The following is a 16,432-nucleotide window of genomic DNA, read 5'->3' as shown; positions in this document are numbered from 1 at the left end:
GACAAACGCTCTAAACTTCCCATTCATTACAAAAAATGAGTATACACTTCAATAATCAGACCAATTTGGACATATGGAATTGAGCTCTGGGGCTCCACCAAACCATCAAATTCTTCCCGCATCCAATCGTTACAATCCAAAATCCTACGTAAAATCGTTGATGCTCCTTATTACGTCACAAATAAACTCATTCATAAAGACCTTAACATCCCATTCGTTGCAGATTTGACCCAAAACAGTTATGCGTCTTTTTATTCCAAACTCTTTAACCATCCTAACCCTTTAATTCTTAATCTTTCATCCTTAACAATCCCTGATAATCCTCCGAGGCGTCTGAAAAGAAGATGGCCACGAGACCTTCTAGTTTAAATTAATGTTTGAAGTACCACCAATGGGTGGTTCCTTCCCAAGATTTTCAAGTGTATATGAAACATACTATATATTTACCTATTGTATTATTTTGTACAGTTGTAAATTACAATAAATAAATAATTTAAAAAAAAAAATTTATTAAAAGAAGATTTTCCGGATGCAGTCAAAATAACTCAAATAATTAAACAATTATAAACTATTATTTTATATCTTTTTGCATCCATGTGTAACGTATTCTTCAACCACCAATTCCCCACTCCTCTACACTGTTGCTACCTCGCACCCGTCTTTAGCTAATTCCAGTGTTCCTATATTCAGAAAGGTAGGTTTCTTTTTTATTTTTATTTCCCTTATTTTCGGTCATATATTCTGTACTGAATTTTATATTTCTTTTTTATCTAATTTTTTAATTCCTTTTTTCATTAATTGTCTAATACCTTTTTATAATTCTTGTTTATTTCTACTTTTCATTTAATCTTCATATTACTTTCATTAATTTACTTTTATATAAATTTTAACATGTTTAAAATCATATTTTGCTACACCTTAGTTTACTTTTATTTCATTAAATTATTTTAGTTGTTTGTATTTTTCTTAGCTCTAAAGAAGCCCTGGAAAGTGGAGCGAAATGTTCTCTCACAATTACACTGGTTTAATTTCTATTTTAGTTCTTCTAACTACAAACGGAACATCTTGATTTTATATATTACACGGGGTGAATCAACGATCTTTCAATATTTTAAGTTTAGTTGTTACGTGATTATCAATTTTATTAGGTACGAGCACGAAATAAGACGCATGGGCATTCCTGCCATATTGAACCACTAAGTCTCAACATAGTGAACATTTTGATTCACCTTAAACCGCTGTTATTTAATATAAACAAAGTCAAATATGCAATTGTAATTATGTGGGGCATCAGTAGCTGCGTGGCAACGAGCCAGTCTACCAACCCTAAGGTTGTCAGATCGAGTCCCGGCCTATCCCTGGCTTTTTTCAAGCATAAAATAATATAAAACTCGCTCACAACATCCCCGGGCATTTTTTAAGCCCGTCAGCCAATGGGTGGCACTCACAAAAAAAAATAGGCGTGGGAGTGACGAACCGACCATACGAAAAAACCTCGTCAAGAAAAGGTCTGTCGCCCATATAATAATAATTATCTAAATTGATCTTGTTTGTTTCTAAAATAGACTGATCTCTAGTGATATAGAGCACGAAAGATTATTCTTAATTATTTACACTAAGAGTTAAATAAGACTAAACAAAGCAAAAGACATTTTTATTTTCTCTCATTATTTTTGTAACCATCGAAAATAACGGTTTTTATTTATTTTTTTCCTAAAATGGAAATAGCTGAATGTATGTTACTATTAGAAAAAAGTTGATTAGAGTCATCTATTAAAAAAATAAATAAAATCTGTACCACTGCAACCCACGCAGTGTTATTAGGGTTACTTTGCAATGAAGTACCGTTACTAGACCAACAGTTGTGCAAGGAGGTGATTTGGTCAAAATCACGCTCGACCGCCAGATTTTATCCAATTAAAGATATCCACTTTATGCGGCTGGGTGGACCCCAGGAGAGCTCCAGACCCCACAGGGTTGACTCACGGCTTCAGTGTAACACAAACCAATTTTATATTCAGCAGGATTCGAACCTTGACCATTGAAGTTAGCAGTTTCATGTCTTAGCACGGTGCCACCGCGCTCCCTTGGTCATCTATAACAGGAAACAATTGCCCTAATCGATTTTAAATCAGGTACAAAAATGATTGAATATGAGTGCATTCTATGTATATTCCTTAATTTCGTACGTATAGCCTAACTGGCTATTTATTCTAAAAATGAACAATAATAACTAACAGAATATTAAGATAAAAATAGAACAAATAAAATAAAATAATATTATAAAACATAAGATGACGAACACTTCTGATAATAAGTAAAAATAATAAAAAAAATCAAATACAATTAAACTAACAATAATAAGTGAATAGGTACAATTTCTGCTAATATACATATTTACAAGTATGAACGAAATTCTGAAACATAAAATACAGAGAATATATAAACCTTATTTGAAACTTTCGGTTGTTATTCTTCTGGAATTGGGTGGACAGTAGGTAGTCGACGATACGGGATTTGAATATTGGTAGGGTATAAGAACTACGAATAAAGGAGGAAATAGTATTCCATAGGGAAGAGGAACGAATAAGGAAAGATCTACCAAAGGCTGCGGTTCGATGTGCAGTTACATATAAGTCTGAAGCTATGATCAGGTATTGCTGGAATGCATTGAGGATTTAAATTGAAGGATATCAGAGATTTGTGATGGACGGCGGGATTGGATAACTTGATAGAGGAAGGAAGCTAGAAAATAAATAGTTAGGTTGTGGAACGAGATTTCTCCTACCCACCTTATTTCGTGATAACTGATCTTTCAATATATAGAACGAACTATATTCCACCTTTATCTATTTATATACCCTAAAGGTTTCATTTATCATTATACCGTATGCTATAAGCTAAAGTATGAGATCAATTATTCTGTAAAGTGTCGCGTAGTAATAAAAGATGATATAATTAGCCTATGTGTCATAGAGGGAGGATAAGTTATCGTATTTTGGCTAAATTTTCAAATTCTAAAATTAAATAGAATAATAAATAGAATTCAAATTTATTTTATAATAATTAAAATATTAGATTCTTCTAATTACGACCTCTATCACAAATATTTATATTAGTTGCTGTTACAAGCTAATTATGCTGTATTTTCATTCAACTCAGGATTTCTGAAATAAATGGTTCTTGGTATAGATCGAAACGGCCTAAAGGTCAAAAAAGTTGGTCTATCACTAAAGATAGACAGTGAAGGAATAAAAATGAAGAGAGAAAGTTGAAAAGTCAGTAAATTTGATAAATATCTCAACATGTTACTGGTCGAGAAGAAATATTTACTATTTGCTTTAAGAAAAATTTCTACCTCTAAGGTCTGAGGATACGTGACCAACATTGGCAAAGGATGAAAGGGTACGTAAGTCTTTTCCTCGACCAACTGACAGATCCTTTTCAACTTTTCCATACAGCATCACTATTTCTGTTCTCGGCGTCAATCTATACAGTATGTGTCTATGTTGGACTTATGATCCTATTCAAGATGCATTTATTATAGAGTACACATTACATATATGTATATATATTACTTAACCAAGCTCCATATTGGAAGTTTTCAACGGAAATTGCCTCCAAGTCCAAATAAAAATTCCTAGCAAAATTATGTGAGGTTTAAGGGAAAATACTAGATCAAAAACACAAAATTATACGAAATTTAAAAGAAAATATATGTTGAAATGATGGTACTGTGTAAGGAAGATAATTAAAAGGGCATGATTTAAACTTATTATTTATTAAACAGTACATCAAGAGCTAGAAGCTCCTTCCATTTAAGTAGTAGAGGATCTGGATCTAAGAGAACTAAGTCTACACGAATCTACGGATTACCACCCTATTTTAACCACGGTCAAGGGTCTAGTTTACATTTTTTAGGACCGCCATAGAAATAAATGTAGTCGACCCAGACCGGATTCGAACCGGCGCAGCTTCAGTCACGAGCTAGTCAAAGTTGGCGCTCTACTCGCTCCGCTACGAACGGCTACTTTGTAAAGAAGTATCGTTGCTAAATCAACGGTTGTGCAAGGAGGTGACTTCAAAATCGCATTCAACCGACTGATTTTTACTCAATTAAGGGTACCCACTTTACGAGGCTGTGTAGGCCCACAGGGCTGACTCATGACTACGGTGAAAGAGAAAATAATTTGCCCCGCTCCTACATAAATATTTTATATAATATATAAATTATACAATATATTTTTTATAAAACCATAATTATACAAATTTACATTATTTGTTAAGTTAAATATTTTTTTATAATTCTATATTTATTGTAATTTACAACTGTACAAAATAATACAATAGGTAAATATGTAGTATGTTTCATATACACTTGAAAATCTTGGGAAGGAACCACCCATTGGTGGTACTTCAAACATTAATTTAAAATAGAAGGTCCCGTGGCCATCTTCTTTTCAGACGCCTCGGAGGATTATCAGGGATTGTTAAGGATGAAAGATTAAGAATTAATGGATTAGGATAGTTAAGGAGTTTGGAATAATAAGACGCATATCTGTTTTGGGTCAAATCTGCAACGAATGTGATGTTAAGGTCTTTATGAATGAGTTTATTTGTGACGTAATAAGGAGCATCAAGGATTTTACGTAGGATTTTGGATTGTAACGATTGGATGCGGGAAGAATTTGATGGTTTGGAGCTTGGATTGGAGCTCAATTCCATATGTCCAAATTGGTCTGATTATTGTAGTATATACTAATTTTTAAGTTAAATATAAAAATAAAATAATTAGCTGTTTAAACAACATTTTTTGTCCTATTTATTAATGATTATGTCGTATGAATTTCTATAAGCTTTTTTACGATCTTGAATAGTTAGCAACTAATTGCCAATTTTTATTTATCAACTTCATAAAATTGTTCAATTAAAAATAACGTTTGATATACCTAGCTACGTAATACCTTTACGGCTTAGTGAAGATCATGATTAACGAATCCAACGGCTTAACAAATACTTAATAAGGCTCTGAAAACTGATGGTGGAGGTTTAGCTACATTACTTTACTTAATTTTATGCGGGTAGATAAAACGCCTTGCCATATTTCGGTTGGGAAATGATAACATGAAAACAAGCATTTACTAAAATATACAATTTCCTACCTTTATGGGTTTATTACTTAGTTAAAAAGTGCAGATTTGCAAATTCAAAGTTTTCCTGCTCATCTAATGAAGAAGTTTTTTTTCTTCTGATTATTAATCATTAATTGTAATTATTTTTTTATGTTATATATACGTAATGGTTACAACTTAAAAAATTGTAGATAATTGTGGATATCAAAAGATAAAAAAAAAATTATTTATGACTCATTAGTTTTCTACCGTATTAATTATTCCGATCCACTACACCACAATTTAAATTAATTAAAATTTTATGCTTGACTAAATTAATAAAACATAAATCATTCATTTCATTATTTATTTATTTCACAGTTATTTATTTATTTGAATCAAAACCGATCCCTGATAAATCGAACTATAAATAGATATAATAATTACAAGTAATAATTTAGAAAAAAAATTAAAATTTTTACTACTACAACCCATGTAGAGTTAGGAGTCCGTACTGTTAGGGAAGTGCTGCTACTAGACCAACAGTTGTGCAAGGAGGTGATTTGGTAAGAATCGCGCTAGACCGCCAGATTTTAACCCAATTAAAAGTACCAAATTTATGAGGCTGGGTGGACCCCAGAAGGGCTCCGGAACCCACAGGGTTGACTCACGTCTACAGCGTAACCGAGAATTTTCTACCCAGCTGGATTCGAACCCGGGTCGTTGGAGTTAGTAGCCACGCGCCTTACCACTGTGCCGCCGCCCTCCTCACAAGTAATAATGATGCAAGTAATTATAATAATTTACTTTTCTTAACTCTTACCTATATATGAAATATCGAGTCCTGAGAACGTGAAAACATTTCGAATCCAAGTTTTCAAGATAAATACACATTTTAAGTTTAATCATAAAAAAAAAAAAAAACTACAAACATTTTACACTACATCATATTTCACTATCTCCATGGTACGCCAGTAACAGAACACTGCACACATACTGGACAAGACCACATCATATGGGACTTTTCATGGCAAACTCTACCACATCAGTACACTGGTACTACCACGAACATTCCCGACATGTTCCGAAGACTAAAAAGGTGTTGGATGAAAGATCTCATTAGCTAACTAATGATATGAATTAAATTCATGGGTACCGGTCTCTATCATGGTACTCAAACTATTGTTGTAGTATTGCAAGATTTCACATTTATTGGTCGTCTTCAATCTAAAGACTCAATAAAGTCAATAAAAAAAAAAATTATTTATCTGAGATCAAATAATCAAGTCTCACAAAATTAACTATGAATATGCAGCTTCGCTCAAAAAAATGAAGGCTCATGAAAATGAAAGTGTGTAATTAGGGTATGCATGTTTCCGCATATTTTTTAATTTTTCGCTGAAAGTGGAAGTTCCACTTCTCTTCTTATTAACATATTTTTATAATTTTGTTAAAATCAATTTGGATTACAGTCATTTTATAAATATTCAATTAAACGGTATTTAAGATCAGCTACGTCTTATCCCCATATAAACAACCAGAAAGGTTTTAAATGTCGACTTTTCACAATAGGATTTCACTAAAGTTATACATGTAACTTTGTTAGTTAAAAAAAAATAACCATTTCTCATTGTTAAAAGTAATAAAAAATGAAAGATTACATACATTGATATGATTTCATGATTAACAAAGGAGGAAAAAAGATATATTTTTCCGCTTTGAAAAAAAATTTCATGAATTAACAGTGCTACTTGAGATTCATTATTACTATGATTAAGTTATTGCTATGAAGCCTAAAATTTTATTAATCTAATATATAGTCATATCTATTATTATATAAGCAATTAATGATGACGAATAAGGCATAAATATTCTGATTATAATAAAATCTAATTTTATTCTTGTTTCTATGGTCGTCAAGACAAGTCAGTTTTTACCTGGGAGAATAACAATAATATTGATAAATAGCTAAGCATGTAATATCTATTCCTAAGAAAATGAAATTTTGGTATCAGACGAATAAATATCTGAGCCGTCCTGATACACAAATAGATCCTAATACACTAGTCATATGTTTATGTAAAATAATATATTAAGGTTTGTATGTATCTAAAATAAAAAAAATAAAAAATTACAGAAGCGTTATAAAATAAATTTTACCAAACTGAAAATTAACAACAAATAAATTTAGAACAGTCGATTACCCAAATTATAATTTTCACTCCCTAATAAAACGTAATTTATGTAATCCCATCAATTATGGGATGTTAACCCCAATTAATTGGTAATAATCCTCTTTTGCTTCAGGAAATGGATGAATTATTATTCAAATAAAGTAATTAGATTGTTATAGTCAGACTTGGTAAATTAAAATAGTATCTGTTTCAATAAAGTATTGTATGGTGGTTTATTACTTGAATTAGATATATATATATTTTTTTTTTTATCAACATATTTTTATTCACACCTGGCATGTGATATGATAATTAGTGAATGAGATATATTAATGAGAGTCATGATAGACATGAAAGAGATCAGTTTAAGTGGCACCTTCTCCAGACGTGATATAAAATTTAATTATCTCACGAGAAGTTCCCTCGTCTAGCTCCCCTCCTGGACTTTATCGGGCTTGATTGTTGTGGCTATGAAGTTTATAATAGTGTTGAAATGTCCTAGTAATTTTTATTGGAATTTTTAATTGGTCTGTATATGTTGTCCACGTACTAATGTGCATTTTTTATTGTCCTGAATGTTTTTGCCTGAAAAAATTTAAGTTTCTTAATGCGATTGTTGGGGCGAGGGGCTTTTCTTAAATGAAACCAACTTACCTCTTCCCCCTAAGAAACTCGTTCGCTGGTTCGGTGAGATGAAAAAAAAATAAAACGGAGGACCTGCAAAGATTGTGAACACAAAAATAATAAAGAATAAAAAAAAGTAGAGAATAAAAAAAAAACCTTCCAAACTGGTATACAAATTTAATAAAATTAAAATATAAAACAAAAATAAATAATAAAAAAAAACTGTTACTGTTGTTATAAAAAAAATAAAGATGTGTAATAAAGAAAAGAAAATAATTTGATAAATACATAAACAAATCGCCTCTCTTTAACTTTAAAAAAAAATGTTCTACTATTAATTAGAATAGTTCCGCAGCGCTAAAATGATGCAAGCTCGAAGAAAAAAAAAATCACTCACAGTAGTGGTATGCGCATACCGCTCGTCTTGAACCTCCGCCGTCTTCAAACGTCGATTGGTGGGTGAGGGTCATGAGCTGAACCCCAAAAAAATCTTGGAATGCCTCAAAGCGGTGAGCCAAGTGATGAGTTCTAATTACCAACAATTAAACAAAAAATAAACTTATAATTAACAAAAAAATAAAAACCAATTGGAAGTAATAAAATTAAATTAACGAAAAGAAAAATGTACTTTTGGGCTTTAACAGCGATTCTTTTTTTTTTCCAAATATTTGTGATGCGTAGATCCAAATTTGTTTCAGTGAGTTTAAGTACTTAATTTCTCTTTGATGTATGGACACAATGTCATTCTTCGGTCGTAAGTTAGCTTGCTATTGCATAGTCAAGGGAAAGTGGGGGGGAAACGTTTCATGTCGAAGAGTAAAGGTAATGCAATGTCATTTGTCGTGTCGTGCTTCAATCGCGTTTTCCAAAGTTTAAACCAGTCGTATAATGTCATGAGATGTTGTCAAAAGGCAAATTAAAGGACAATTATTAGCAATTAGGTTAATAAGATTAAACATACATTCATTTGTATACAATATATTATTTATGAGGGAGCTAGTAGCTCAGTGGTTTGGTACTGTGCTACTCCAACCGCCCGAGATTAATTACGGCTGTGGCAGATAATTACTTTCTATTTCAGTGTAGCCGTGAGTCAACCCTGTGGGGTTGGGAGCCCTTCGGGGTCAACCCAGTCTCATGAATTGAGTAAAAATCAAATCACCTCCTTGCATAAGCGTTGGTTTAGTAACAGTACTTCTATACAGAGTACTGCTCCCCTGGCCGTTTTTTTGTTGTAGTAATTTTTATATTCATTTATAACACGTAAGCTGTTGAAGTGATTTTTTTTTAACTAATTTTAAAACCTGCCTTCAAAACAGACACTTTAGACATTTTATCAATTTTTCACGTTAAATCTATATAATTAATATCGCATACTTAACTTGTGCCATATAAAATAAAATATTTTGCAAAGACTTTACTCCATTATAATTTAAGTAAGTGATGACAATTACGTTGATACAACATAGCAGGTCATTAGTTTTGTATAATAGGTAAAAATTGGTATGTTGTAAAAGGTAAAAATTGTATTAACTGTCTGTTTTAAAGATACTTATTAAAAATGGAGAAAACCCTGAATATTTGTTAGTTAACATGCTATAAAATAATACAATGTTTAACAATAAATGCAAATTTTAAAAAAACTTTCAACTAAACTGAAAAGAAAATTAAACTTTTATACTAGGAGATGATGGTTGGAGGTGCAGTCAAAATAAAACATAAATAAGTTGGTGTAACTTATTTAATTGTGCCAACGTTTCGGCCAGAATTTCTAGCCTTCATCAGGGCTAAGAACAGAACAAGATAACAACCAATGAATACAGAAAATAAAAAATAAAATATAAACAGGATGACATAAAGTGAATAGTTTTACAGAATGGAATTAATAAAATGAAGTGATGAGGTAATTGGAAATTAAACTGTATACATAGATAATTGAAAAAGTAGGTAAAATAACATAATTAAAGAAATAAAATGAAAATGAAGTTATATAATGCCAAGATATTGTAATATATTAGTTATTAATAATTTTAAAATTGAAATATGGAAAGAAAAAGAAAATTGAGAGAAAGAAAATATAAAAATATTTAAACATAATAATTGATAAAAAGGCAAAATATAAGTAAAGTTTAGCAAAAGAGATGAATAGAAAAAATAAAAATGGTACGAGTGGGTAAAAAATAAAAAGTAAAAAGTAGAAAATATTGAGAGGAAGAAAGCGTGTGAGAGGGTGACGGCAAATGGTTTTTGGGAAATGTTAAAAATATATATATGTACAAGGATGACGAAGTACCGGAAGATGACAAAGTGTCATGGGTATTTAACAACAATTAAAAAGACGAAACGTATATAAGAGGGGGCGACAATTGTCGTCACCCTCTCACACGCTTTCCTCCTCTCAATATTTTCTACTTTTTACTTTTTATTTTTTACCCACTCGTACCATTTTTTTTCTTTTATTCATCTCTTTTGTTAAACATTATTTATATTTTGCCTTTTTATCAATTATTATATTTATATTTTCTTTCTCTCAATTTTCTTTCTCTTTCCATATTTCAATTTTTAAATTATTAATAACTAATATATTTATACTTCTTTGCATTATATAACTTCATTTTCATTTTATTTCCTTAATTATGTTATTTTACCTACTTTTTCAATTATCTATATATACATTTTAATTTCCAATTCTCTCATCACTTCATTTTATTAATTCCATTCTGTAAAATTATTTACTTTATATCATTCTGTTTATATTTTATTTTCTATACTTATTGGTTGTTATCTTGTTCTGTTCTTAGCCCTGATGAAGGCTAGAAACTCTAGCCGAAACGTTGGCACAATTGAATAAGCTACTCCATCTTATTTGTGTTTCATTTGACCGCACCCCAACCATCATCTCCTAGTATGTAATCCACGGTCAACTATCTCTTATAATAGTTAAACTTTTATTTTATTTTATTGCATACCTGATAATAATTAATTATGATCATGATTGATCTTATTGTTGTCTCTATTTCAGTTAAACCACTTTTCCGTTCAATTGACTCCATTTTGTACCTCAAAGGAAGATGCGGAAATTTTGCGGTTAAGTCAAGCCCTAACTTATTTACTCAACTCCATTATCCAAAATTGACACTGATGAACACACTGGCCCTTCTCTTACTTTGTTTGCCAAAAGTTCATAAAGGCAAAGCTTGTTTAGGCTGTTGCTCGAAATGAAGCCTTGCCCATGAAACTTCTAAACATGGTTATAAAGAAAAGATCAATATTGTCTATTGCATTTACTAGTTAACATTTTTAAAAAAATATTTTTACTTGTATTCTTAAAAACAGTTTTGTAATATTCTTTTAGCGTTTTCTAACCTCATATATTTTGTTTCCTTAACCAACCTCTCATTTCTAAATTTAACTCCATGCTTCATTCCTTTATTTGCACTAACTTTTTTTTAAGACGCCCATGTACATTCTTGCTAACTATAAATGTATTTAAGTAGATGTAAAAACCAGTTATGAATTCTTACGTTGCTTTGTCTAAAGGCGTAAAATGTTTTGTTCATCAATGCCTATGTATTGTTATAATTATAAAGCAACATAAACATATTCATTCACACACATATGTACTTAATTCCAACGTTAGAAAATTTTTTTTTTAAAAATCTAATAGAACTATAATTTAGAAAGGATGTGCTTTTAAAAACACTAATGTAACGCTAACTTCATTATCTGTGAGAGCTTATTGCTTATTGTTAATAAATAGTTAGGGCTTCTTCTTTCTCTTCCTCCTTAGTGTCTTTCAGCGCGAAGGTGCTTCTGTCCAGGCAAACTTTGAAGCAAACACTACTCGCTTAAGCAGGATAGCAAAAAAAGTGAAACTTTAAACATTTGGTTTAAATATTTTAGGACAAAACATGAGACCAAAAAGTTTACAATGTATAACAAAGATATGCTAATATAGTCAAATATGGCCTACGACCTCCAAAGGATGATAAGAAACAAGATGAAAGACCTCCTTACAAAACTGTAAACTTTAACATCAAAACAGAAAGATTGCCGGCGGAAGCATCTTTCTACCTTATCTCTTGTGGTATTTTAATTTTTTTCTAGTACTTCACTATTGAAATCTTTTTTTTTTTGACAATTGGAAACAAATAAGTTGCTATTTTCAGAATTATTGTGTTAATCCATATAGTTTTTCCTGAAACCGTGAGTAAAATTCGAATATGGTCATATATAACCACCAGAAATTATCTCTAGATGTTTATTTTATAGCCCGGGTTTTATACATAAGATACTCCTGTACTTAAGAGAGTGCTAATTTGAGTTTCAGCTGATTTTACAATTTAGTTAGATATAATTAATGTTGACAAGATAAGCCTGCCCTTTAGGAAGTAGGATTTCTGGGATTGTTCAGGAATGGAAAATTTCACATTTATTTTTTTTTTTTTTCTAATCGGAATAATATTCATCAAATGTTTTTGTTTGAGAAAGATCACTCAAAACTGTCCATTATAATTAATAAGTTGAAGAAGACGTCAGACTTCTATCATCTATTGGCAGTCTAATGAAGTTGTTGGGACATAGTAATATGAACAGGTCTACAACGGACAACGAGATTCTGGACTCAGAGCTCTTCAAAGCAACAGCATATTCTGCTTATGGTCAATAAATCACAATGAGTGACTAATTGTACACCTCACCCAGGCGAAGAGAAGAGGCCATAATGAGAGGGAGAAGGAAGGAACGGCCAAGCAAAATTTTCACTCTATATATTATCCCAGTCCAATTTATAGCAAAATTTAATTCATTAAGAATACTAATCCATATTACCTTCTTTTGGCTAAACCATATATAACTAGTTTTTGTGTATTAATTAATCAAAAATAATGGTTTTCTTTCCCTTTAAACTATGTTTAATTTATTCCAAATCCTCTTACAAATACAATCCACACCCGTCATATAAGCAATAACAACTAGTTATAATTAAATTCTGATATCTTCCAACATTGTATATCACAATAAGCCCAGAGAATATCTGAATTGGACTGTTTTAAAGGTAAAATAAGAGAAAATGTATCGTTGGTGGGGTGTAGGGTCCACGCCCATTCCTAGTGTTAGCTATTTTTTGAATCTTGCTCGATGCAAGTAATTTTCGTAACAATTCTTAAATGTTTTTAAGGTAAGATAAATCTTCCTCTTATTATGATATGAAAGATTTTGATTAAATCATCTCAGCTCTTTCGTAGAGCTGATGAACAACTATTTAATTCTTCTCTTGAAGTCTTATAATTTAAACTGGCAATGTATGAAATTCGATGACATGTTGCTAACACGAAAACTTATGATATTGCCTTGAAGTTGAAGGATTCGAATCCAAGGGAAGAGCGATTAGTAGCAGACGCCGTGGGCAGGGAGCAAGCTATGAATATATTCATGTAATTGCCAGCGGGATCCCAGATATTCATGAGCCTACCTCAAGGCTTACAACCTAAAATTACCTTTTGTATTCTCCTCCATACTTTTAATAATTAACAGTTGCCTTTAGTCTGTTTTTTAAAGTAACACAGTACTTAAAATTTCAGGGGGATGTTCTGCTTGGTACCTGGTATGCTAGAACGCTTTAGAGACTAATAAACTCCTGCAGCACTTTGGAGGCAGAAGGAACCTCTTGCGAGAGCGCGTGGTTGTTTCAGTGAATTCGCGCGTATTTGCAGTATATATTTTTTCTAAGTCCGGCCCCATATGGGCCTGCGGCGGTGGATAGTGAGGAAGATAGGGAAGGAAAAAGGAAGGAGCGGAGAAAATTTTTGGGTAGTCAAAGTTATGTGAATGCACCGCTCTTGATCCCCTTTAGCATCAACTTCTCGGGCGAGGGAGTGTATCCTTTGCGCCGACCGTTCTCCTACTTTTTTATTATTATTTTAAAGCATCAACCACTTAGGGGTCATTATTGCGTTAATTTTCAAAATTTTACTGAACTTTATTTCCTCAATATCCTAAATTTTTAATTGTCTTTATTTTGGAATTGAAATTTATAATGAAAAATGGGAACTTGTGGTAAAATGTTGAGTGATTCAGAAATTCAAAAAGTTTATCTACAGTATGTTCGTTATCCTGCAAAATTGAATGGAGGTCTGTTGGTAATTCATAAAAAGATTTGATGAAGTCAGATGCTTAGCATTCAGTTAGGATATGTTTTACGGTAAGTCGCGTTCCACATGTCTGGCATACAGTTGAAGAATCGCGGGCTATAAGGTAACCAAGGGTCAGGCGCGTATGACTTATTCTCTGCTCACTTTTCTAAGGGATGATATACAAAGGAGAAACATCACTTATAATTTCCCGTAATTTATTGTCAGTAACATTTGCCCACATTTGATGCCATTTCAATTAAATTCTCTGCTTAATGAGGGAAATAATATAGAAATAATAGGATTCCGACATAAATATTCTAATTTTTTGACTAGTCAGTTTGATAAGTCATATCACAATTTTGTGAAAATAAAAAAAATTTATATTTCATATTATGTTTTTATTTCCTGAAATAATTATACTATTGTACTCATTTAGTTTAATATTCGAACAATATTTCGGGCCAAGACCAATTAATCAGTGCATTGTTCTGCTATAATAAAAATAATACAAAATGAACAGGTTTTTTAAATGTTTTTACATCGAATTTCAAATAAATAAGTTTAATAATAAAATTAATTGCAAGTTAAATATAATTTACTATTTACACAGCTGGTTTAACTATCATATTAACGAATTTTAAAAGTTTTTCAGATCAAGCCAAACATATTGTCATAGTTTAGATAGTTATCTCGTATATAGCAAGTTATCAAACACCGTCATGGAATAATAAACCAAAGATTTATGGAACAATGAACTATTCTCACATGAACTCTCTCAGTTCAAGTTAACATCACCAATAGTCACTATTCATAATTAATAATAGAATCTTCAATTACCTTTTTCAATAGCAAAAAATATATATAAATTTCGGCAGTAAACTTTTTAAATTAAATTTGTTGATTTTATAGGAGTTGGCCCCATATCTTCTCTAAAAAAGGCGGGAGCAAAATAAATCCCCTACACTATGGAATAAGCCCTTGTAAAGAGAAAATTGCATTTGGTATGCACATATAATTTCACTAACAATCTTGAAATTCCTCTAAAAGCGGAATCTGAGAACATATCTGTTACGTTTATTTGCCAGAGGTTCCATGATAAATGTCTCAGCTTATTTGTGTTTTTTGTTATTTTCTTAAAAATAAATTTCTTACGTAGTAAGAAATGAACAGCTGAATACCTAAAATAATACAAATACATCAGGTTTAAAATGTATGCTTATTAGTTATTTTTTATATTTCAGTTTACTCTTCCATTCCGTAATCCTGAACCTTAATTTGTGCTGGCTGATTTAAACTAGACTTAATTTGTGATTATTCCACTTATTGTATAACCAAACTTCCCCATCATTGTAATCAAATAAATAGGTATATATTAATTAACATCATAAACAGTAGTTAAGCCAATATCTCAATGTAATTTCATTTTACTTACTGAAAACTTGTAAATGCTTGCCAGACAAAAATCTTAATTTCTGAACCATGTAATTATTCTTAGAGGACGTATGTCCCAGAATATAATTATTTTTTCTTTTCATATAATTGGAATATTCAAATAAAATACGGGTGATTATTACAAATACTTTTAGGACAGATAGATGAAAGTGAATGAGAGACAATCATTTCTAATAATTTCGATTTTTTTACAATTGTTTTCTATTCTGGTGCTCTGTTTGCGTGGAATGTAATTTTAAGTTGTTATCGATAAGGAAAATTCTTATCAATGATTGAAGGCTCATAAAAGTGTTGTTAATTTTATGATACTGTAATATGACTAATATATTTAAGATATTTTATTATAAAGAAGTAGAAATGAGAAATTATTGATTCTTGACAGTATTGTCGACGGAAAAGAGCTTATAATAAAAGTGCTAGATAAACCATTGCGGTTACTGTATAGCGCCTGCCCCGTATCTGAGTTATAACAATAGGAAATTTATGATTAAGTGTTGCTACTGTATAGCTCCTTTCTTCCCCCCCCCCATATCTATTTAAAATAAACTTTATTATTAATGATTTTATAATTGAATCAATGACAATTAGTAGGCATTGATAAAAAATATTAAATAAATAAATGTTATGTAGAGAGAGGGAGAAAGTGGGGTGGGAGAGGAAGGGAGATAATGCTACATTGAAAGATTAAAACTACCCTTAGGAGGGGACTCCCTATTCGCGTGATATATCCATTTGAAGTGTTATATGATATTACTTGTGTGACGTTATTATTTTTAACTATGATTAACAATATTTGTATTACTTATTAGAAAAGATTATTAGAAATACATAAAATATGTCTGAAAAATTTTAATTTATTATAGTACAGCTCATATTTGGGACATAGTAGGGCAGTATGATGACACCACAGACATTCTAGAATAATTTAGTTCTGAAG

This window comes from Halyomorpha halys, unplaced genomic scaffold, assembly GCF_000696795.3.
Source record: "Halyomorpha halys isolate HHAL.00 unplaced genomic scaffold, Hhal_1.1 Scaffold1032.1, whole genome shotgun sequence".
NCBI classification, from domain to species: Eukaryota; Metazoa; Arthropoda; class Insecta; order Hemiptera; family Pentatomidae; genus Halyomorpha; species Halyomorpha halys.
Note: the sequence above shows the minus strand (reverse complement) of the source record.